Source organism: Chanodichthys erythropterus, chromosome 10 (assembly GCF_024489055.1).
Source record: "Chanodichthys erythropterus isolate Z2021 chromosome 10, ASM2448905v1, whole genome shotgun sequence".
Taxonomy (NCBI): domain Eukaryota; kingdom Metazoa; phylum Chordata; class Actinopteri; order Cypriniformes; family Xenocyprididae; genus Chanodichthys; species Chanodichthys erythropterus.
In genome coordinates, this window is record NC_090230.1 from 545,038 (window position 1) to 571,538 (window position 26,501).

The 26,501-nt window shown below is 38.0% G+C and overlaps 1 protein-coding gene across 4 annotated transcripts in view; it reads right to left on the reverse strand.

The window, feature by feature from the left end:
• ip6k1 (inositol hexakisphosphate kinase 1) overlaps window positions 1–25,610 on the reverse strand; it is a 101,506-nt gene extending 75,896 nt beyond the window's left edge. For 3 of the 4 annotated variants that reach the window (XM_067395763.1, XM_067395761.1, XM_067395762.1), the window contains exons 1-2: window positions 24,778–25,610; window positions 20,622–20,714 (exon numbers count right to left, since the gene is read on the reverse strand). The gene's annotated coding sequence lies outside the window, so the exon portion shown is untranslated. The remainder of the gene's footprint in view (window positions 1–20,621; window positions 20,715–24,777) is intronic. The other variant, XM_067395760.1, reaches the window with a different exon arrangement.
• Window positions 25,611–26,501: the final 891 nt, after the last annotated feature.

Here is a 26,501-nt window from a genome sequence, read left to right on the forward strand (position 1 = left end):
TCACTAGCGCAGTTACTTTGTTTGCACGGTTTCCGTGGTAACCGCTGCACGCTGCTGTTCCATCAGCGACCTCTGCTGTCAGAGAGTGAACGCGCACATTAGGCGTTTCTCAATGTCAAGGAAGGATCCTCGGAAGCCAGAATTTCGAGGATGCTACGTCATCGACATCCGTCAAAGGACTGTTCCAATGTCGAGGATCCTCGGAATTTCAAACAAGGACTGAGTCCTTCGTTCGAAAAATATCCCATACACAGGAAAGGATGCATATGTGTATCCTTCGCGCTCTTCGCGCTCTCAAATCACCCACAATCCTATGCGTGCAGCTTTGCAATCTTGTTCAAAAATGTTTTTAAAAAATGTTGGACGTTAGCGGGCAATATGCTTTCAAATGTAAGTATATTTACGTTACCAAACATTTGTTATAACAGTAGTAAATATGTCAGATAAATAAAGTTTAACGTTTAAATGCCAGTACAAATTACTACAGTATTGATATTATAAATTATACAAATACAAATTACGTTATTGATGGCTAACTGAACCGGACCGTTGTTAGCCATCACCGGCATCCTTTATAAATAACTAGTTAAGTTGTCTAAAGTAATTTAACGTTAATATTATACCATTTATACCATTCACAGCGTTATTCATAGCTTTCTCGTATTTTTTAACAGGGACCAAGGAACAAACGGAGGCGTTCATACGTCTCCGTGTAGAAAACATAGATTGTAAAGGTAGAAAACAAGCAGCTGTTTACCGGGGGTAATGACGCAATGACGTGCACTTGCTAGTCTGTTCCATTTACGTGTTCCCTGAATGCTAAAGAGGAGCCTCTCCTAGACTCTGAAGGAAGTGACTTGGAAGGACCAGTCCTGCCAAGGAAGTATCCTTGACATTGAGAAACGCCTTTTCATTCAGCTCGTCTCCTTCACTGGTTCCGCCATGTGCTTCTCGTGCACGTTAGGATTGTTTACATTTGAGCGCGTGTCCTTTTGACGCAGAATACAGCGGTGTTGTGCATTTTATACGACTGATGGGTAAAGTATTCTTAATTGCCTGGGAATAAATTATTATTTACGGTATTCTGAAGTACCGACGATTACAATATCGTGCATATTCATTATCGCGATTTATCGCATTACCGAATATCGGCACAAGTTTACTCTGGAGAGACCTAAAAATGGCTGTCCACCAATGTTTACCATCCAACCTGACAGAACTGGAGAGGATCTGAAAGGAGGAATGGCAGAGGATCCCCAAATCCAGGTGTGAAAAACTTGTTGCATCTTTCCCAAAAAGACTCATGGCTGTATTAGGTCAAAAGGGTGCTTCTACTAAATACTGACAAAAAGGGTCTGAATACTTAGGACCATGTGATATTTCAATTTTTCTTTTTTTTTTTTTTTCTTTTTTTTATAAATCTGCAAAAATGTCAACAATTCTGTGTTTTTCTGTCAATATGGGGTGCTGTGTGTACATTAATGAGGAAAAAAAAAGAACAAATTATTTGAGCAAATGGCTGCAATATAACAAAGAGTGAAAAATTTAAGGGGGGTCTGAATACTTTCCGTACCCACTGTATGCATGTATGTATGTATGTGTGTATATATATTAGGGCTATCACGATATTGGATTTTTCACACAACGGTTATTGTGGCCAAAAAATATCATGGTATTGATATATCGCGATATTTATAGAATCCTTGGGGGGGGGGGGGGGATTTAGCAGTCTAAATAATTTTTACTTTGTTTATTTAGTTTTTTCTCTTTCAGGGTTGCTGCACATTTTTTAAAGTCAAATTTAAGTTGTTTAAAACCTGAAGAAATAAAAATTAATACTAGCATAGTAGCCTATACATTATGGCTGTTTCCAATCAAATTAAATCATTATCAACAAAATCCATCTTTGCAATACAGAGGTGACACAGAATGAGAAGTGACATATATTTACACAGCATTTACACAGCATTTACAATTTGTCTACATAAATTTAATTTAATATTTAAATATTTAAATAATTTTTTCTAATTTTAACTTTTTAATGTCCCTTAAATATGAAACTAAACTAAACTACCAGTAGGTGGCAGCAAGTCACTGTCTTTATCTGAAATACTTTGATTGTTGCGATCCTATCAGACTTATGATAGCAACCTGATTGTAACAAAGCACTGTTCGCCAGAGGAGAACTGGCCCCCGACTAAGCCTGGTTTCTCCCAAGGTTTTTTTTTCCTCCATTTTAACACCTATTTGCCACTTGTTTGCCACCTGATGTCACCTGATGGAGTTTGGGTTCCTTGCTGCTGTCGCCTTTGGCTTGCTTAGTTGGGGACACTTGACATTTGATATTCAATAGTATTATTGACATTTATTCAACAGTGCTTCTGATCTGCCTGCATTGACACTATTATTTAGGAGCTGCTGTGCAGCCAAATTATGTACCAGTTATCAATGTAAAGCTGCTTTGACACAATCTGCATTGTAAAAAGCGCTATATAAATAAAGGTGACTTGACTTGACTTGTCTTAATGAGTGAGTGAGTCAAACGATTTGTTCAAATGACTGATTCATGACTTCATTCAGGAACGAAGCTTGGATTCATTCGTTCTAAACATGGATTCAGTCTGTTTAACAAAAACATTTCTGTTGCACGGGGCTTTGTTCTGCTGTTCATAATTTTTTTAATTTTCGTTGGCGAAATAAAGAACAAAACAAACAATATTAACAATACTGTGTCTAAAATGTAACTCAGATTGTTCATTTAACAAGTTGAAGGAACATTTCATTTGTGCTGATTTGGGGAAAACGGCACTTTTGCTCATGTGATATTGTAAAACAACTACATCTTATAATATGATATAATGACAAAAAATTGTCGGGGCAAAAAATGCCCGTGTATCTTGAATTTTGTGGGCAAATAACTGCATGCATATCTACATCATGCTGAGTAAAGGCCTTTGCACACTGAGTCCAAAATTTTTGCATGCGTTTTTTCGTATTCGCAATCCTAAAAATTCGTCATGCACATAAGACGAATAAAGAAAATGCGGTACTTAAAATAATCACCTTCTATTTGAATACATGAACACAGAAAATCGCTGTTAACAGGTTAATATAACATTTCCATTCCATGACCAGTAAAATAATCGCAACTTGCTCTCTGTAAAATGGAGTAATCTGCAGGGTGATGGACACGGAGGTGGGTAAGAGGTTGGTGGTGTTGCCACTAGGCATGTGACGGTATCAAATTTTCATGTTGCGATTAATTGATGAAGCTTTTATCACGGTATACAGTATTATCACGATATTAAAATAAGTTGTCATAGTTTAACAGGTTTAAGAACTCTTTTTGTAATAAAAGAAAAACAACTCTGACTGAAATTTTCAAACAGATTAAAATGCAAAAGAATTAGGCTATAAAGAACAACAGATAACACTTTACTCTATTTAATGCATTAAAGCTGCAGTCCGCAACTTTTTTGTGTTAAACACTTACAAAAATTATATAATGAGAATACACAACATCCATTTTCCAAACCGTGTTTTTGACTTGTCCTGAATCATTATGGTACACTTATAATAAGTGTTTATATTCGGACTATTTCAGACCGGACTGGTAGGACTCGCCGCAGAGTATCACAGTAACTGCGTGACTCGCCATAGACATACATGGAGAAAATTAGCTCCGGCTACAATGTTCGCCCGCAAGACGCGTACAGTTCTGTTTATTAACCGCTAGAGTGCCAAAAATCGCGGACAGCAGCTTTAACTAAGATTGAGCAATAGCTACATTTGATACAGAAAGTGTTATTTTTTGTTAATGTTAGTTTAGAAACACAACTGATCATTGTTAGTTTTATCTCAGGTCCATTAAATAAGTTATTTTGATTTTAGTAATGTTATTAAATAGTAACTAAGAAATTAACATTAATTAATAATAATTAATACTTTAAGTATTTTTATTGTCAGTTTAGTGATAATGAATTAATATGTTAACTAATGAACTAATGAAATAATGTTTTCAAAGTTTTACTGAACAATAACAAATAATCAGAACATTTCTAATCATTAGGGCATGTTGTAGTCCAGATTAAAATATAAAAATGTTTAGGTTTGAAAATAAATATCCTTTTAAGTCTTTTTTAAGTATTCAGTATTTGGTGCTGTAATGAACAACACTGAGATTACAAAAAAATGAATGGCTGTTTGAAGCATTTTAAAAACTTCACTAGCAGTTACTTTGTTTGCACGGTTTCTGTGGTAACCGCTGCACGCTGCTGTTCCATCAGCACCCTCTGCTGTCAGAGAGTGAACCATAGACTGTAAAAAAAGATGGACGACGCGACGTCGCTTCCTTCTATTGTATTGAACTGAAGCCAAAATGGGCTGATGAATGGGCGCTGACACGTTACGCAATACGTCCCAAAAAAAGTTTGGAGCCTGGGCATGCGCAGAAGGAATCGTCAGTTGAGCCGGAGGCGGAGTCGCGATATCAAACTTCCGCCCAGACGACTGCGTCATCATTCATGTATTTTAAATAGACTATAAAAATTATGCACAATTTAAAAGTCTACCTATAAAATAATAGGCTATTCTGTTTCTAGAGCAATAATATTTTTGAAACAGCAAATTCAGTAGATAAAATCAATATAATATGCCACTAGAAACAACTCTAAATCGTCAGAAACGGTCCTGCCATTTTAAATCAAGTTCAACTAACGTTACAGGAGATCGATTGCTGTAATTAGAGTAAGCTATCATTAGTTTTGTCCTGCTAATTATTATTTTATACCCATAAAAATAATAAGTAACTGCCAGATAACGATCACCTGCTTTTTCCCGACATGGTTAATATTAGGTGTGTTATCTTAACTAATAACATTTATTAATTAATTTATAACGCCCACATTTGATGTTACAGAAAAAAAGTTCAGTGATCCGTCAGATCCTGTAGGTCGGTTAGTACAGTTTACTGCTGAACAACTCATTTTGTTGGTGTTAATGACAAAGAAATCGAAAATTAACAGTTAGTTAATACATCTTCAATCTCCCCTCGAAGCTCCGACAGTCCTCAGACAACCTGTCAATCAACTTCGAATCATGACGACACGCCCCGTTTTTATAGAATCAAATTGCTAGCTAAAATCTAAATCATCACAAAAACGAACAATTGAATATATATCAGTGTGATAACAACTACCTTAAATGACCAAAACCATCTTTCAGAAAGTTTTATTTGAAGCAGAATTTATTTTTAAGTTTTCACTGAAGTCTCATTCGACTGCATTGAGAGGGCGGTGTTTATGACCTGTACTGCATCCAGCCTCCAGGGGGCGATCAAAGAGCCCGTGGCTTCACTTTTCAGAACGTATGAGACACACCCGGAGTGAACGCGCACTTTCATTCAGCTCGTCTCCTTCACTGGTTCCGCCATGTGCTTCTCGTGCACGTTGGGATTGTTTACATCTGAGCGCGTGTCCCTTTGACGCAGAATACAGCGGTGTTGTGCATTTTATACGATTGATGGGTAAAGTATCCTTAATTGCCTTATAAAAAATTAATAATTGGTAATAAATTATTATTTACGGTATTCTGAAGTGCCGACGATTACAATATCGGGCATATTCATTATCGCGATGTATCGCATTACCGAATATCGGCACAAGTCTAGTTGCCACCGTTCGCACTGACTTTAGCTAGGCAAATCCTGCAGATTGGGCTGTCTAAGAAGCCGAAAAACTCCCATACTGTCAAGCTTATTTACTTTTTTCGGGTGTGTGATGCCACGCCCCCGCCCCGCTCCGCCCCTTTTATTCCACTCACGTGCAACCTATTGTAAAACCCGGATGAGTCATTAGTTGGGAAATAAAATAACCCTTTCGCATGTAAGTTTAAAATATTCTGGCTGACCCCCCAGCGTGAGTTTTTCAAGGCGACCATTATTTAGAACGTATCACTTTATTGTTTCCATGGTGACGTGTCATTGCTCTCCAACGTGATGTCGGTCAGCCATCACGATGGACGATGCTATCGTCCATCGGCACAACCCTAGCAGTAATAACTTCTTTACTTACAAGATTGATAATATTAGAGAGAAAATTCTAACTATGCAACCGTCTACTACAGTATCACATCAGAAAAAAACTCTGGCATACATTCATTGCTATAGCAGAGGAAAAATTATAAACTAAACTCATAAACTCATTAAGTCATCCAAAACAACATGTATGTTAGACCCTATACCGACTAAGCTACTGAAAGAGATGCTTCCAGAGGTCATAGATCCTCTTCTTAATATCATTAATTCATCTTTGTCTCTAGGATACGTACCAAAAACTTTTAAGCTGGCTATGATTAAACCGCTTGTTAAAAAAACGCAACTTGATCCTACAGAATTAGTCAATTACAGGCCGATCTCGAATCTACCTTTTCTGTCAAAGATACTAGAAAAGGCAGTATCCTCACAACTATGTTCCTTTTTAGAAAGAAATGATATCTGCGAGGATTTCCTGTCAGGATTTAGACCGCACCGAGAGTACTGAGATGGCTCTCATTAGAGTTACAAATGATTTGCTCTTATCATCAGATCATGAATGTATTTCTCTACTTTTCTATTTCTCTGACACTATCGCGACCACAATTTTCTTTTGAATAGACTCGAAAATTACGTTGGCATTAGTGGAATTGCATTGGCATGGTTCAAATCATACTTCTCTGACCATTATCAGTTTGTATCAGTAAACGAAGAGATCACAAATTCAGTATGGAGTACCGCAAGGCTCAGTACAAGGACTGTTGCTTTTCACCTTGTATATCCTACCCTTGGGAGATATCATTAGGAAAAATGGCATTAGTTTTCACTGTTATGCTGATGATCCTCAGCTCTATATTCCTTCGCGCCCTGACGAATCTTACCAATTCACAAAATTAACAGAATGCATAGCTGATATAAAAAAATGGGATGACTAGCAATTTCCTACTGCTTTATTAAGAAAAAAAACAGATTCTAATTATTGGACCAAAAACCTCTGCACGTAATAACCTAGAATACTGTCTAACACTTGATGGATGTTCTGTCAAGTCTTTGTGACCTCATGGCTAGATTACTGTAATGCTTTACTGGGTGGTTGCCCTGCATGCCTAATAAACAAACTCCAGCTGGTCCAAAACGCAGCAGCTAGAGTTCTTACTAGAACCAGGAAGTATGACCATATTAGCCCGGTTCTGTAAACACTGCATTGGCTCCCCATTAAACATAGTATAAATCGAATTAATTTAATTTAATATAATTTTAATTGAATTTAAATTTAGTTTAATTAGCTCCCCAGTACTTGTACAAACTCTTAACACATTCACGTCTATTGTAATCTCAAAATTCTGGCCAGTTGATAATACCTAGAATATCAAAATCACCCGCAGGCATTTTCCTAGCATTGTTCGGGAAGCAGACGAAAGATTCTAGACGAAAAATACATCTCTTTAAAGGTGCTTTATGTAAGAATGACAGCTAGTGCTTGAAATGGGTACTGCAGTCCAAATTCAAAAAAAATTCCCTCGCCCCGGCTTCCTCAAGACTCGACGCTCTCACGTGTTGCCAGCTCAATTGACATTGGAAGGAATAATTAGTTGATTTACTGATTTATGATGAGTTGATATGTTTAGGCTTTTTAGGTCAGGTAGAATCTGCGATCTCTGACCCACTTTGTTCGATGGCTTCCATGGCTGCAATTTTTATGCTTTAGTACAGTCAAAAACATGCATAGAGCACCTTTAACCTGGCATACACATAATCCATTATCTACTTCTATAATTCAAATCATGCAAATTGTTAGGCTACATAAATTAGGTCAGCCGGAACCAGGAACACTTCCCATAACACCTGATGTACTTGCTACATCATAAGAAGAATGGCGTCTATGTTAATACTAGTCTCTTTCTGTTTATTCTGAGTTTTATTGTAGTCTGCCAGATCCAGGCCGTATCCAGATGAGATGAAGGACCTGCACCGAGACACGACGACAACGCAGCCCTGAAGTGCCAACTAAAATATCAAATGCGAAAGCCTCCTTCCCTTTCCTTTCTCTATGTATAGATAAAATATTATCAAAATGATTCCGTTTTGCATGGGTCCATGGAAGCGACTAGTGATTCTGTATTATGCAGACCAGACAAGTAATTTGGCAGTGTCACTTTGTAAAAAAGACTAAGCGTCTGCGCAAATACACATTCAAATGCGCATACCTATAGACTAACCACATAAATGAATGGCAAGAACGCATTAAAAGTCTTCTGTTTTCAGTTAAAAAGGTGTCATTTAAGTTGCCCCTAAGTTAATAATTAACATTTTTTACAACGGAAGTGATTTAATCAAACAAATTATAATAACTTTTTCCTAGAGCTGCTGTAAAGCCAAAATAATCTGTGTCCATTCATTTTCCCTTTATCACTGTGAAGCTGCTTTGAAACGATCTGTATTGTAAAAAGTGCTATATAAATGAAGATGACGTCGACGTCAGCACCGATGGCCTCATGCCCCCCCCCCCTCCAACTTCGCTTCCTGTCTAATCACTGTCCTATCATAATAAAGGCACAAACGGCAAAAATAAATCTTTAAAAAATAAAAATAAATGAAGATGACTTGACTTCACATGACCGGATTCCTTCCACATTTTCCACATTGCAGAAAACTTAGGGCCCTACTTGAGGTTATTGCAACACACCAGGGGTCAGTTGCACCAGCTGGACGTACACCCAGTTGTAAGACTACTCTGGACACAAAATAAGTTTTAAGTCCTGCGTAGAATTAATACCTGTTTCACCATCTTAAGGCCTGTTCACACCATGAATGATAACTATAAAGACAACTATAACGATAACTATATTAGTGTCCACACCAACGAATGATAACAGTCTATTTATTCTAAACTTACACTCAAAGTGTGTACAACATGTTTTTGCTGTTCTTGTTGCATTTACATGGATTTAGCCAGTAGATGTCCTCAGTATGCTATGTTTCGAATGAATAGCTAATGTTTTCAATCTAATCTAACAGTGAATTTAGCTGACAAAGTCAATATAGTGGGGAAAAAACCAACAACACCTAGTCTTTTTTGCTGCAAATGTTGTCAAAACTGGCTCTGGATACCTGAGGTAATTTTATATTACACTGTTTGCTAGCCTGGCATAATGATCTCATCGTTAATACTTCTGACCATTTATTCCGGGGGTATAACCTATTGTTTTCCATATGTCCATTTTCTTTGAAGTATCCTTGAAAAGGGGGTTTGACTTGTCAAACAGTGGTGGCTTTTTCTGGACCTCGCGATTAACTTCCATTTTAAATGCGCGAGCCCTAACATTACAACGGATTCTGATTGGCTGTCAAGTGTTTTGTTCAACAGCAAGAAAAAAAATTGTGTGAAAGTGATCCCAACAATATCGTTTCTCTATATCATTATCGTTATAGCTGTGGTGTGGACAGTGTTATTCTTTTATATTCTGAACAATTTTTAGAACTATATCTTTATTGTTATCTTTATAGCTATGTAAAGTGAAAAGTCTTGACTTGTGCAGATAAGATTAGTTTCATGTCTGTGAGTTCATTCAGACATGAACTGCAATGTTTATGGTTAATTTGTGCAACCATATTCAGATTATAGAAAAGTAGTAGGCTTTCATGTAGCTAGCTCACTTTTAATAAGATGGGAAAGTAAAAACTTTTTCAAGCTGAGGATGTTTGCATTGTAAGAATGTACAGGGAGTTCAGATAAAAAAAACGTTGACTCATTACATCAACATTTATGCACTGAAATCAGATGGCATGGTAGCTTTATTTGTTATAATGTCATGAGCAATTCAGTTCTTTATTATTAGCAAAGTTTGTAACCATTGTGAATGCTGTCTTTAATATACCTGCAGTAGAATGTGTCAGCATGGACGAGCATCATCTACTCTGGGTGTAGTTGCGCCTGGTGCAACAGGTGTAAATTGTTATCAGAAGTCTGGACATGTGGCTTAGCCTAGTTTACACCCAAATCTTTTACATCCAGGTGGAGCAGCCAGCACCAGGGGAGCAGTTCCCAAAAGCACCGTAAGCTGAAGTAGATCATAGAGACCGTTGGTGCCGTTGGGTCTGTTGTTGATCCGCATTCACGACTCCGCAGTGACGCTGCTGACGTAAGACGTTGCTGACGTGTTATCTGGTGCGCCCGAGCTTCGTTTACAGTCTGAGGGAGATGCATGCTGTAAACAAAATAACCTTTGCAAACATGTCTAAGGATTTTGACACAGAGGAAGACTTGCATTTTTTTGCTCAGCCATATTTATTTGAACCCGAATACACGGACGAAGAACTAAGAGCGATGGAAGAAGCTCCTACACAGTAGCAACCGCTGTCACAAGCAGTGTCACTGCAGAGTCGTGAACGTGGATTGACAACAGACCCGGAAGAGAAGACAATGCTGAATGAAGTTGTAGTTTTTGTTATTTTTGGACCAAAATGTACTTTCGATGCTTCAAAAAATTCAAACTAACCCACTGATGTCACATGGACTACTTTGATGTTTTTATTACCTTTCTGGACATGGACAGTATACCGTACATACATTTTCAATGGAGGAACAGAAAGCTCTCTGACTAAATCTAAAATATCTTAAACTATGTTCCGAAGATGAACAGAGGTCTTACGGGTTTGGAACGACATGAGGGTGAGTCATTGATGACATCATTTTCATGTTTGGGTGAACTAACCATTTAAGGCCAAATTACACAGGATACAGTGAGTGCATTGTAAAGAATTTTTATCTTGTCTTAGTGTGAGCTCCCCTTACAGGGAATGAGGGAAACTTGGTTAGAAATCTGCAATTTCAATTCAAAAATGGTGATGAAACGAGCGCAACAGTCATTGAACGCAAGATGTAAGTGCAGCATTGATGATGGAAAAAGAACATGCTTTTGTGCGACTTGCAATGCCTTTATTAATCACGTTTTCCACCAAAGTAAAGTCTTGACAGTTTAACTCTTGTTAAACCCTCAAGCTTTTATTTTGGTAGAAAACTGCAGTAGTTACTTTTTGCTGTAAATAAGATGACAGAATGCACTTTTTCTAACTATTTTTGTTGCATTTAAGGCTGTCAAAACTAATGCATTAATTTCTGGGTTAAATTATATTTTCCATTTAACGTGTTTAAAAATTATGTTTCAAGCTCCGTCTGGCTGCCTGTTTTTGATCCTGTCAGTAATGTGCTTGTCTCAATGATTAAAGGTGCCCTAGAACCAGTTATTACAAGATGTAATATAAGTCTAAGGTGTCCCCTGAATGTGTCTGTTAAGTTTCAGCTCAAAATACCCCATAGATTTTTTTTAATACATTTTTTACTCTGCCTATTTTGGGGCATCATTAATTATGCACCGATTCAGGCTGCGGCCCCTTTAAATTGCACGCTCCCTGCCTGCCCTAGTCTGATGATTCAGCTGTGCACAGATCCAGACGTTAATACTGGCTGCCCTTATGTAATGCCTTGAACATGGGCTGGCATATGCAAATATTGGGGACGTACATATTAATGATCCTGACTGTTACGTAACAGTCGGTGTTATGTTGAGATTCGCCTGTTTTTCTGAGGTATTTTAAACAAATGAGATTTACACAAGAAGGAGGAAACAATGGTGTTTGAGACTCACTGTATGTCATTTCCATGTACTGAACTCTTGTTATTCAACTATGCCCAGGTAAATTCAATTTTTGATTCTAGGGACACACAGGTGTAGGTGCGGAAATTATTGTAAATACTTGCGAAGCTACAGACATCAGTTATCAGTATTATATCAGTGATGGCCTTCATTCAGAGCACTTAAAAGGAATTTAACAAATATTTAAAGACCCCCTGTGGTGAAAATCAAGTTTTTAATGTTGTTTATATGTCTATGTGGTGTTTTTAATATGCTTTAAGACAAACCATGAGCAAATTCTTAAGCCAGCACCATTGCTGAGTATTTTATGTTTGAAACTGCAGTAAACCAAAAACCCGCGATTTGAAATCGTGGGTGTTTGTGATGTCACAGACTACCTTGTAACCAATCACAACAACTTGCCAGCAGGCTTTAGCATATCATTAACTATGACTGCTCTGAAGCAGGAAAGTCTCGAGAGAAACCAGGTTATCCCAGTTGATTTCCTGTTGATAAGAAAATTTGTGTAGATTTATCAATATAGCGAGTCTATTACGATGTTATGATGAACTATTGTCATGATCACGGTCTGCTCCTGTCAGTTCCCGCACTTCACTTCCCACTATCCTCCCTGCCAGTCACATGTTCACTCCACACCAATCACCTGTCGCCACATACAGCCATGCACACACTCCTCACTAATCACCACACCCAGCTGCAGCTTGTTACCTGGACTATAAAAGGACTCTCATTCACACCATCCGATCGCAAAGTCTTGATTACCCAGTGTATCATCTCCGAGCGTTTATATTCCTGTCTGCCTGTCTGTTACCATTGCTGCCTGTTCCTGTTCCTGTTTCTTGACCCGTTGCTGCCTGTCCTGACCCTTGCCTGATATAGCGTTCTGTGTATGATATCCGCCTGCCTCGATCTACTGCCTGTACCCTGACTACGATTCTGCCTGTTCCTTACTGTTCCTGTTTGTTCCTGTTTTGACCCTGCCTGTACGACCACTCTACTTTAATAAAGCTTGCACATGGATCTTATCATGACTCCCGCTTCGTTACAGAAGACTTCGCCCCCACCACGATCCAGCAGCTTTCCCGCAGGAACTCTTTACGGTATGGACATTAACCAATTGTTGTTGTGGAGTACGCAGGGCACACGTTCACTGGAGGATTACATCACGGAATAGTCAAGTCAAGTCAAATTTATTTATATAGCGCTTTTACAATTGGTAGTTGTTTCAAAGCAGCTTTACATATTAGAAGCACAGAAAAAAAGGGAAGTGGTTAAAACTGTACAAACAAGCGTGGTAATATGTAACATATACAAGATGGTGCTACATTAAGCCAATGTCGGCTGACTTCCAGGGGTGGAAAAAACCCCCTAGGAGAAAAACCCAGCGTGCTAGCACTGGGAAAAAAGTCCTAGGAGGGAAAAAACCCCTTGGAAGATATATATATGTAAATGTATATGGAGATCAAAATCTGAATTGTACATTTTATTATAGAGATTAAAAATCGATTATATATAAATATATGTAAGCGGATACGGGGATCCTGGGCTACGTTGTAGTCAGGTCGAGACGCAGGTTCTCCATCTGACCTGGATACGGCCTGGATCCAGCACCCGGCAAACCTCAGGATAAGCAGAGAGACAGATATTAGCGTAGATGCCATTCTTGTTCTGATGTACAGGTATATCTAGTGTTATAGGAAATGTTCTCGGTTCCGGCCGACCTAATTATTGCAGCGTAACAATCCTTTAACGGATTTGAAAAATGTTAATGTATTGATAATGTGTTATGTGTATGCAAGAGCAAAGAGATGTGTTTTTAGTCTAGATTTAAACTGACAGAGTGTGTCTGCTTCCCGAACAATGCTAGGAAGATTGTTCCAGAGTTTAGGTGCTAAATAGGAAAATGATCTGCCGCCTTCAGTTGATTTTGATATTCTGGGTATTATCAACTGGCCTAAATTCTGAGATCGCAATAAACGTGAAGGACTATAATGCATTAAGAGCTCACTTAGGTACTGGGGAGCTAAACCATTTAGAGCTTTATAAGTAAGTAGCAAGATTTTAAAATCTATACGATGTTTAATAGGGAGCCAATGTAATGTTGACAGAACTGGGCTAATATGGTCATACTTTCTGGTTCTAGTAAGAACTCTAGCTGCCGCATTTTGAACCAACTGTAGTTTGTTTAAAAGCCGAGCAGAACAACCACCCAGTAGAGCGTTACAATAATCTAGTCTTGAGGTCATGAATGCATGAACCAACTGTTCCGCATTTGTCATTGAGAGCATATGTCGTAATTTAGATATATTTTTTAGATGGAAGAAGGCGGTTTTACAGATACTAGAAACATGACTTTCAAATGAAAGATTGGTATCAAAGAGCACACCCAGGTTCCTAACTGAGGACGAAGGTTTAATGGAGCACCCGTCAAGTGTTAGAGAGTATTCAAGGTTTTTTCGTGAGGAAGTTTTTGGTCCAAAGATTAGGAAATCATTTTTTTCTGAATTTAATAATAAGAAATTTCTTGTCATCCAGTTTTTAATGTCAGCTATGCATTCTGTTAGTTTTGTGAATTTGTAGGTTTCGTCAGGGCGCGAGGAAATATAGAGCTGAGTATCGTCAGCGTAGCAGTGAAAACTAACACCATGCTTCCTAATTATCTCTCCTAAGGGCAGCATGTACAGAGTGAAAAGCAACGGTCCTAATACTGAGCCTTCTGGTACCCCATATTTAACCTGTGATCGATACGACATCTCTTCATTAACTACCACAGACTGATAACGGTCAGATAAGTATGATTTGAACCATGCCAAAGCAATTCCACTAATGCCAATATAGTTTTCAAGTCTTTTTAAAAGAATGTTATGATCGATAGTGTCAAAAGCAGCACTGAGATCTAATAACACTAATAGAGAAATACAGCCACGATCGGATGATAGGAGTAGATCGTTTGTAACTCTAACGAGAGCAGTCTCAGTACTATGGTATGGTCTAAATCCTGACTGGAAATCCTCACAGATTCCATTTCTTTCTAAAAAGGAACACAGTTGTGTTGAAACTGCCTTTTCTAGTATCTTTGACAGAAAAGGTAGATTCGAGATTGGCCTGTAATTTACTAAATCTCTCGGATCTAGTTGAGGTTTTTTAATAAGAGGTTTGATAATAGCCTGCTTAAAGGTTTTTGGCACGTGTCCTAGTGTTAAAGATGAATTAATTATATCAAGAAGTGGACCTACGACCTCTGGAAGCATTTCTTTCAGTAGTTTAGTCGGCATTGGGTCTAACATACATGTCGTTGATTTTGATGATTTGATAAGTTTAGATAATTCTTCCTCTCCTATAGCGGCGAATGATTCTAGTTTTACCTCAGGGACACTACAGTGCACTGTCTGAAGAGAAACTGTAGACGGTTGCATGTTTATAATTTTCTCTCTAATATTATCAATCTTGCAAGTAAAGAAGTTCATAAAGTCATTACTGCTGTGCTCTATGGAAACGTCAGCAGTTGAATCTCTGTTTCTAGTTAATTTAGCCACTGTGTCAAATAAATACCTAGGATTATGTTTGTTTTCTATTAAGAGATTTGAAAAATAAGTAGATCTAGCATTTCTTATGGCTGTTCTGTACTCAATCATTTTTTCTTTCCACGAAAGGCGAAAAACTTCTAGTTTTGTTTTCTTCCAACTACGTTCAGCTTTTCTAACAGCTCGTTTTAGAGCCCGAGTGTGCTCATCATACCACGGCGTTGGATTAGTTTCCTTAATCTTCTTTAGACGTAAAGGAGCGACCGCATCTAATGTGCTGGAAAAGAGAGAGCCAATAGTTTCTGTTGCAGCATCGAGTTCTTCTATGTTGTCAGGTATACTAAGGCGATGAAACTGCCCGGGGAGATTATTTATAAAGCAATCTTTAGTGGCAGACGTGATTTTTCTACAATATTTATGGCTGGGTGGTGGTTTTGTAGCCTTGGCTAATTGTATTATACACGAGACTAAATAATGATCTGATATATCATCGCTCTGCTGTAGAATTTCAACAGCATCAATATCTATTCCATGCGACAGTATTAGATCTAGGGTATGATTACGACAATGAGTGGGTCCTGACACGTGTTGTTTAACTCCAATAGAGTTTAAAATATCTGCAAATGCCAATCCAAATGCGTCTTTATTATTATCTACATGGATATTAAAATCACCAACAACAAGGACTTTATCCGCAGCCAGTACTAACTCTGATAGAAACTCAGCAAATTCTTTGATAAAGTCAGTATGGTGCCCTGGTGGCCTGTATACAGTAGCCAGCACAAATGTCAACTTACATAATGTTACATAAAGCACCATCACTTCAAAGGAATTATATTTGGAATTCTTTTGAATTGTTCTGAATATATTACTATAAATTACAGCAACACCTCCCCCTTTTCCTTTCTGTCGAGGATTGTGTCGATAATCATAACCTTGAGGACTAGATTCATTTAAAGTAATGTAATCGTCTGGTTTTAGCCAGGTTTCTGTCAAACACAGCAAGTCTAGTTTATTGTCTGTGATAATTTCATTTACAATAAGTGCTTTTGAAGAAATAGATCTAATATTCAGTAACCCAAGCTTTATCATTTGTTTATCTGATTTATCTGTGATTTTCATTTTTTGAACATCAATTAAATTTTTACCCTTAAAAGGTTTTGGAAGTTTTTTGTATTTACTAGTTCGAGGTACAGACACAGTCTCTATGTGATAATATCTAGGTGAAAGTGTTTCTATGTGCTGTGAATTATCTGAGTTCTGTGACGTGAGGCGGCTAGCAGACGGTCGGTTTAGCCAGTTTGTCTGCGTCCTGATCTGGGCCCTGGTTTGTCATGTTTCAGCTCGAAGACTATTTGCCAAATTTCTAGAGAGAAGAGCAGCACCATCCCGGGAGGGATGAATACCATCTCTTTTCAACAGATCAGGTCTGCCCCAAAAGCTTTTCCAATTGTCTATGAAACCTATATTATTCTGCGCACACCACTTAGACAGCCAGCCATTGAGTGATGATAACCTGCTAACTATCTCATCACTCCGACGAACAGGAAGAGGGCCAGAACAAATTACTTTTGCTGACATTGAATTTGCGAGTTCACACACCTCTTTAATGTTAATTTTAGTGATCTCCGACTGGCGAAGTCGAACATCATTTGTGCCGACGTGGATAATGATTTTAGAATATTTACGTTTAGCATTAGCCAGCACTTTTAAATTTGCTTTGATGTCAGGTGCTCTGGCCCCCGGCAAACATGTGACTATGGTGGCTGGTGTCTCTATTTTCACGTTCCGTGTAATAGAATCGCCAATTACTAGGGCACTTTCAACAGGATTCTCAGTGGGTGCGTCACTGAGTGGGGAGAACCTGTTTGATGTTCTAATCGGAACGGAAGAGTGGTGTTTGTTCTTGCCATTATGCCGCCTCACAGTCACCCAGTTAGCCTGCTGCGTGGCTTCTACAACCGGAACCGAATGTGTAGTGTTTACTAGGCTAGTCGCATCCAAAGCAGTATCTAAGGCCCTTTCATTCTCACTATCCTCAATTAAAGTTTGGATGCGTGTCACGGAATATCTGAACCTAGCTTGTTATTCGGATCTGCCTGACTGCGCACTCATTGACTTTTTTTGTGATGGAGTGAACCAGCCACTCAAAAAACAATTAGTTCACAATGGACCCCGTTCCACCCTTAGTCAATTTTTGGATTATGCCTTGTTGACTGTTGGCTCTCAGTTTACTGTGGGTGAAGCGGGGGAACGTGATTCCTCGCTTAATCATGTAATGGCTGCCGCGCCAAAGGACACTCACAAGATGGCGGCTCCCATAACAGCAAAGTCACGTCACATCTCCGCTGATCGCCCAGAGTCACGTCACGTCTCCGCTGATCGCCAAGAGTCACGTCACGTCTCCGCTGAACGCCAAGAGTCACGTCACGTCTCCGCTGAACGCCCCGAGTCACGTCACGTCGCTGGTCCTGTCCGAGAGCGGAGAGGATTGCGTTCCAGCATGAATGATCCTCCACTGACTACAGCACGAGCAGCTGTCAGGCGGCTCCGGCAGCCACGGCAGGTCAGGCGGCTCGGGCAACCACGGCAGGTCAGGCGGCTTGGGCAGCCACGGCAGGTCAGGGTCCATGGGTGACCCCAGCGGGTCAGAGTCCATACATGGCCCGAGTTCCTGGAACCTGCATTGGGGACCCTGTTCATGTCTGCATACCAGTCCCCAATGCACCCACCCCCCCTCCCTAGCTGTTCCGTTTACGTCGCGAGGACGCGTCTTCCGGGAGGGGGGCATTATGTCATGATCACGGTCTGCTCCTGTCAGTTCCCGGACTTCACTTCCCACTATCCTCCCTGCCAGTCACATGTTCACTCCACACCAATCACCTGTCGCCACATACAGCCATGCACACACTCCTCACTAATCACCACACCCAGCTGCAGCTTGTTACCTGGACTATAAAAGGAATCTCATTCACACCATCCGATCGCGAAGTCTTGATTACCCAGTGTATCATCTCCGAGCGTTTATATTCCTGTCTGCCTGTCTGTTACCGTTGCTGCCTGTCCTGAACCTTGCCTGATATAGCGTTCTGTGTATGATATCCGCCTGCCTCGATCTACTGCCTGTACCCTGACTACGATTCTGCCTGTTCCTTACTGTTCCTGTTTGTTCCTGTTTTGACCCTGCCTGTACGACCACTCTACTTTAATAAAGCTTGCACATGGATCTTATCATGACTCCCGCTTCGTTACAACTATATGCCTTTCTCCACTGATGTTCTGAGTTGTTCAAAGCGTTTGTAAGGATACTGATTGTTAGAAGGCAGCTGTCTGACTCTGAGATAAAGAACGATGTGTGTAACATTAGCAACACATTATTAGCTGTTTGATAACGTAGACAAGCAAAAGGCTAATCATATTAATTCATATTATTAATCATATATTCATATTCAGTCCATTATAAATTCTGATTTTGGCTGCCTCTGGAATGGATCAAACCATAGATATTAGCGTACCTGATAACTTCAAGTAAAGTCACGCTCATTCAAGGATGTGCATTTATTTCATGTAGCCACAACACAAACAACAAATTGCCTCGTCGTCACTGCAGCAACAGTGGACTCTCCGAGCTGGTGTGAGTGAGTGGAGGCGGGGCTAATTTGCATATTCATTGATCTGTGTATATTAAATAAGGCAAGGTTGTAGAGTTACATTCAAGCTATTTTAAGGCATGAAAAAAAATTTCTCACTTGATTTTTTTTTTTAAATATGTCATTTTGTTGATCAAAGATGGAGAAGTTGTAACATTGCCAGTAAATTACTGGTATGATGCTGTCTGAACAAAAAATAAAGCTGTTCCAAACTTGTATGAATTTCTTTCTTCTGCTGAAAAATGCTGAGAAGATATTCTGAAGAATGTCGGTAACCAAACAGTTTACGGTAGCTATTGACTTTCATAGTATTAAAAAAAAAATACCATGTAAGTCAATGGGGTCCATCAACTGTTTGGTTGCCGACATTCTTCAAAATATCATCTTTTGTATTCAGCAGAAGAAAGAAATTCATACATAACTTAAACGGGTAGTTCACCCAAAAATGAAATTTCTGTCATTAATTACTCACCCTCATGTTGTTTCCAAACCCGTAAGACCTTTGTTCATCTTCGGAACACAAATTAAGATATTTTTGATGAAAAATCCAAGAGGTTTTTTAATCCCCCATAGAAAGCAACATAATTACCACATTCAAGGTCCAGAAAAGTAGTAAAGACATCATTAAAATAGTCAACATGACTACAGTGGTTCAACCTTAAAGGTGCCCTAGAATTAAAAATAGAATTTACCTTGGCATAGTTGAATAACAAGAGTTCAGTACATGGAAATGACATACAGTGAGTCTCAAACACCATTGTTTCCTCCTTCTTATGTAAATCTCATTTGTTTAAAAGACCTCCGAAGAACAGGCGAATCTCAACATAACACCGACTGTTACGCAACAGTCGGGATCATTAATATGTACGCCCCCAATATTTGCATATGCCAGCCCATGTTCAAGACATTAGACAAGGGCAGCCAGTATTAACGTCTGGATCTGTGCACAGCTGAATCATCAGACTAGGTAAGCAAGCAAGGATAATAGCGAAAAATGGCAGATGGAGCAATAATAACTGGCATGATCCATGATATCATGATATTTTTAGTGATATTTGTATACTGTCTTTCTAAATGTTTCACTAGCATGTTACTAATGTATTGTTAAATGTGGTTAAAGTTACCATTGTTTCTTTCTGTATTCATGGAGACAAGACTATCGTTATTTTCATTTTTTAAACACTTGCAGTCTGTATAATTCATAAACACATCTTCATTCTTTATAAATCTCTCCAACAGTGTGTAATGTTAGCTTTAGGCATGGAGCACCATCAAACTCATTCAGAATCAAATGTAAACATCCAAATAAATACCATACTTACACGATTAGACATGTTGCATGACGAACATTTTGTAAAGATCCATTTTGAGGGTTATATTAGCTGTGTGAACTTTGTTTATGCTGTTTAAGGCAAGCGCAAGCTCTGGGGACAGGGAGCACGAGAATTTAAAGGGGCCGCAGCCTGAATCAGCGCATAGTTAATGATGCCCCAAAATAGGCAGTTAAAAAAATTAATAAAAAAAAATCTATGGGGTATTTTGAGCTGAAACTTCACAGACACATTCAGGGGACACCTTAGACTTATATTACATCTTTTGAAAACACGTTCTACGGCACCTTTAAAGTCCCCCTGAAATCAAAGTGTAAGTTTTTTAGCTTTTAATATGAATATTTTAGCCTAAAGGTTATGAATAATCTGGCGTGTTCCAAAATAATGACAAAATTCGCATTTAGGATATATAAGCATTCAAAACTTACAGTCTTTCACTTCCGGTAAAATGGATCACAGATTTTCATGACATCACATCGCACTTCTGTGGGAGTGCCTGCAAAAACACGCTCCAGAAGGCTCTGGAGCAGAGCCATAAAACACAATTAAGCAGAGAGAATGCTAGTCTTGAATATTTGAATGCTTGTCCATCTGATGCAGAAGCATTGGTCATTTGATTTCAGGGGCACAACGGATTAAGCAGATAATCAAACATCATGGTCATGGAAAATATGACACTGTGTAGTGCGATGGCTTTCAACCTCTGTTCACAGGGTCAATACAAACATGTAGGCTGAAGGTTGTGAAGCTATAGAGATACTCCACCCCAAAATTTTGTCATCATTCACTTGCCCTAATGTGGTTCCAAACTTTCTTCTGATATTTTGAAGAATGTGAAAAAACACTTTTTGTCCATATTTTGAGATGTTTTTCAAAAGTCTTTTTGTAGTTTTGGAACTACATGAGGGTGAGTAAATGATGACAGAATGACCATTCCTTTAAAGAATATTAAAGACAACACACTGGTATTTCAAGTGTTCTCCTGTAGCACAAAACTAGGTTGTATCTGCAGATCTTTGTCTACATGCTGACACGTCGTACCTAAGATGACTGGGAGTGATTCACAAAGCACACTGCTGTTTCAGCATAAAGAAAATGGACCAAAAACTCCATGAGACAGTTTCCCTTGACAATGTCATCACACCATTCTTTACTGTTGGACCTTGTGCCAAGACACTCCATTACGCATGATGAACAAGTACAGGGATATTTTAAGCCAAAAAAGTATACTTCATTTTTAAGCGAATACTAGAATGCGTTCTAGGGTGGGAATCACCAAATCTCCCATGATACGATTATCATGATTCTTATGCTACAATACAACATTATTGCGATTTTAAACATTTTGTGATATGCTGATCATTGCAATAACATATATTGCAAAATACTGCACTTTATTACCTTTTGTTCAACTGCAAATGCCCCCAAAGAAAAAAAACATATGTGGAAAAGTTGTATCTCATAAGATAAAGTTCTTATAAAATTACAGTTGTCAAATATAAATGTTTGCACACTTAATGCACTTTCACTGTATTTGTTTTTACAATACACATAATTTTAAGCAGTTTTACAAAGAATAACCTTAATGACACCGTAATGTCCAAGTCAAAGGTGACACTTTACTTTAAGCTCCTTTTCGGTAATGAAATGTAATTGTGTGTTGAATCATATAATCATCAAATACATAAATTTGCCACTAACAGATACTTAAAAGTGTACAACTTGGACGACAGATGGTGCTATGGGGTTATTTTTGTTGTGAAATAGCCCTACACAATAATTCAATGTTTGTTCTTTAAAAGAGTATAACCTGTATCACTGACATTATTGTGAGCAGATGCAGGCTGTTTTAAGTATCCTTCTTCACCCTCTTAAAGCATCAGACACTTTCTACCTCTGCTGCTGTCTTTCATGTTGTATTCTGAATGAGCACGATGACAGTGTAGATGTGGCATCATGTAGACAGCTTCTTTGAATCTAATTACGAGCAAACGTTTTGTTGCATCACAGAGCACTGCTGGCTTGTAATGCATACGTGGTGTGACGGCATTTGCGTGTCGAATTAACACATTTATTTAGCCTTCAGTGAGTCAATGTTCAGAAATATGTGAGAACCCTCTTCCTTTACACACAGCTCACTGCGTGTCCAAGAGAGAAAGAGAAAAGCTGCATCCCAATTCAGAGGCTGCATCCTTCGAAGGTCACATTCAAAGGCAGATTGCGTCACAGCGGAGTATTGAAGCCTGCCCCAATTTGAAGGCTCATTTGAATGCGGCCTAGAAATGTGGCCTTGGTTTGAAAGGATGCTTCAAAGGATGCAGCCTCTGAATTGGGACGCAGCTAGAGATGCATTTAGCTGATTTACTTGCACTGTTTGTGAAATTACAGCAAGTGTGTCATACGCGTACTAAAAAGTGAAGCCAAAACCAAAACGTTGATCACCCCCTAGTGGCTGGCAGCAGTGTAGGTCATATTAAACCCAGTCCTCTCCATGTAATCAAATGTTTGCTTTTCCAATAAGTTTGGTTTTAGTTAGTTATTTGTTGCCAAGTCATGATTGACAGCTGTGCTTGTGATTGAGTCTGTGGGAGCAGGAGTGTGGGCGGGACCTTGATGCCACAGCTCCACCTCAGGATCATTACTCTAGACTTGGGCTCCAAATAAAGTCATCAGCAATGACCATTTCTGGGATATTTCGGCTTCATTTCTCTACAGTGGAAGGAAGTGGAGAACTGGAGAACCAGCAGAACTGTTTTCAACAAAATAAGAAATGTTTCTTGAGCAACAAATCAGAATATTAGATTTTTGAAGGATCATGTGACACCGAAGACTGGAGTAACAATGCTGAAAATTCAGCACTGATCACAGGAATAAATTATAGTTTAATATATTAAATTACAGTTCAAAATTGTGATAACATTTTACTGTTTTACTGTATTTTTTTTAACAAATGCAGCCTTGAGAGAGCATAAGAGACTTCTTTCAAAAACACACAAAAAAATTTTGACCGGTATTGTATAATATGATGTATGCTGTACTTTGATAAAGTTTCTGGGAGATCAGATGGGATTTTAGTCATACTGCCAACCCTAACCAGCACACCACCTACATTTATATGCAAAGAAAAAATAAATAAAAAAGAAGAACTACTGTGGACATTATGCAAACATATCAGAACTAAATGGCATAATTTTAAGTTCAGTTTTAATCTTCAATTAAACCAACATAAAAAGAGAGTTGAAAAGCTCAACGAACTCTCTATATATGCATTCAGCATGCTGGAGGAAGTCATCTAAAACTGTGAAAAAATAAATATAAATCAATTAATTAATAAAAATGCTAACATCTCAGCCGTTAAAAACAATTTAAAATGAGCAACAGATTGAAGCCACTAAACAAGTCCAGTTGCTTGAAAACAACTGAAAGTCCAGCAGACATCCCACAATGACCTCAATGAATAAAAATCCTCACAGACGAACTGACATCTCAAGTTACAGGTGATTGACATATCGTGACATGAAGGTTTAGAATTTCATATATCAGATTTCTAGATATCTGACTGATTGTCTTGTAAAGGATCAATAATGCAGGACCAAGGATAGTTTATTACAGAAAATGGCTTGTTCATTTCATCTGACGTTGCCAGTGTTAGCAGCAGCTATAAACTGACTACAGTAAGATATCTCATTCTAGCTCCATTTTTCTTAGCAAGATGTAAATATGTGGCTTTTTAGTCAGGGGACGCTATTACGTTCCTAACGTTTTAATAAAATTCAAATGTAATGTCCAATAATATTTCAGGTAAAACAATAATGCCAAGTGTCTGTCTTCTAGGGTTAGCCAACATCAGCATCCGCAAAATCAGTTTGAAGGTCTTATAGGCTTTATGAACAATAACAAATTAAATCCTCAATCAAACATACAGTCTCAGACTGAAATGTCATTGAATGACAGCAAAATTGAAAATGTCAAAAACATCTCTAGGGCAATGCACTCAAAATAGCAACTATTAATCAGCAATGAAGTGTGTGTGTGTGTGTGTGTGTGTGTGTGTGTGTGTGTGTGTGTGTGTGTGTGTGTGTGTGTGTGTGTGTCGACGTTAAAAACGATCATCAAGAAAATTCCAGCTCATGTGCATTTAACAACCTTGTATTTTGACAAACATTAAAACAAAACAAACTCTGATACGCATATATAAACATACAGGCAACTTTACACGCAAAGATGAAGTCACGTTTCAACTCCAATGTGAGACTTATGTAACGATCCATCCAGTGTTCATATGCCTATCATCAACGTAATAATCTATTATGGTGAAATAATGGGATGATGAAATAAATATTTATATATATTTATATAAAAAAACGATATATAAAAAGAATATGTCCAAAAATAAACTAAATACATGTTGTTATACCAGTGACCTTTAACAAACATCAATAAATAATATCATCATACATGTGCTAATCACGCATTACATCCCATCTATCCACTCAAAAATCCACAACAATAATTAACGTATAAACCTTTAAAAACAGACAATGATAGGAAATGAGCATGAGGTCATAATATTTATGTACATACCTGATGTCAGTTCCTCCTCAAGGAAAGCCCTCTTGTTTATACCTCTTCCTTCTTTCACGACGATTTGATATATTTCCTTATTAATACACGATTAAATAAATACTTAAATATTTTGGTATAAAATCCTCCTGATGTCCTTCGTGTTAGCACGCCGGCTAATACCTTTATATGTCTTCAAATAAACCGATTTAATATGATTTAACTACACTGTCCACTGACCCTCTGTATTTCAAAACAGTAAATAAACGCCTGATAATAATGTTAAGATTTCAAGTACAGTTTTAATATTTTATCTTCTAAACCTTTTTTACTCGTCTAGTGTGTGGATGCTAAAGCTGATGCTAACCCACATAAACAGAACTCACAAACCTGTTAAAAAAATTATCACCAGATTTAAAAAATAATAATTGAAATAAAGAGCTGAGAACACTTTAACTGGCTTATTTAGTAGAATTTAAATGCTGAATAAATTGCCAGATATATATAGCGGTGCACGATCTCATCTCGTCCATGTAACGTTAGCTCTGATGGCTAATCCTGAGAAATTTAACGTATTTAGTCTAGCAAATAAAATCATAAAATATCGATTTGCCTCTTTATCTTTAACTTTATCAAACCCTGCTTTGTCACTTACAGAGAATATAATGATATTTAAGGGACTCTCATTTAACCTGGCCTCTCTTTTTTCTATACTATTATAATAAACCTCATCAAATAAAGGTGCAATATCGTATTATAAACACTAACTAATTAATATATCCGATAAGCTAGTGCGTTAACTCGCATTTAAAGTCTTTTTCTAGCTAAACAAAAACACGCACTGAGTATGTGCAGGCGCCTGAGATACTGAAATAGCAGAACAAACTGACAAGTCAGTCAGAATCCAGCAGTATCATCATTCATATACTGCCCCCTACTGATAAAACTACCAGAACCACGTCTGTCAAGATTTAAACTTTATTGGCATATAGTCTATATTTACACATACATACATGTTTACAGGCATATATACACGCGAAAGAAATTAATGGCAATAAGATAACAAAGATAAGTAAAACAATACATTGTGTTTCTCTCATACAAATACAAAAGTAGCTATGTGAAGTGTGGGAAGCAGCAGGTGTCCTTAATATGTATGTAATAACAATCTTTAGAGTGGGATGCTAAAGAGTGCATTTTGATCACACAGCATGTCTGTCTTTTTCTGCTATCCTGGACTGTCTGTGTCTTCCTGTATTATATGATGAGGCCGGCAGATTGGGTAACTAATGCAAGATGCAATTGCTAATGCAATTAGTTACTTTATTAGCAATTCAAGCAATATTTTAAAGCATTACTTTTAAAAGTAGTCTAACTTTCCAAACACTGTTCACAACGATGTATATATTCTTCTTATTGTGTTTTAATAATTTGGTCTAGCTGAGTTTTTATTCCAGTGATCAGCTTGACATGTTTTAGTTAGTGAGGTCACCACTCTAGTGTTACATAAAATGGTTAATGAATGTAATTTTATTATTATTATTTTTATTTTTATTGAGGCAATATTTGAGGCTATCATAGTATATTCTTTTTTTTTTCTTTTTTTTTTCTTTTCTTTCTTTTTTTTTTTTTTGGTCCCATTTAGTGAGCTCTTGGTTTGTGAATGGGCAGTAGAATTCAAATTCATTGTGCAATGGGTGTTATAACTGATGATTGGGATGCCAATTTTTATATTTTCTTAGCAT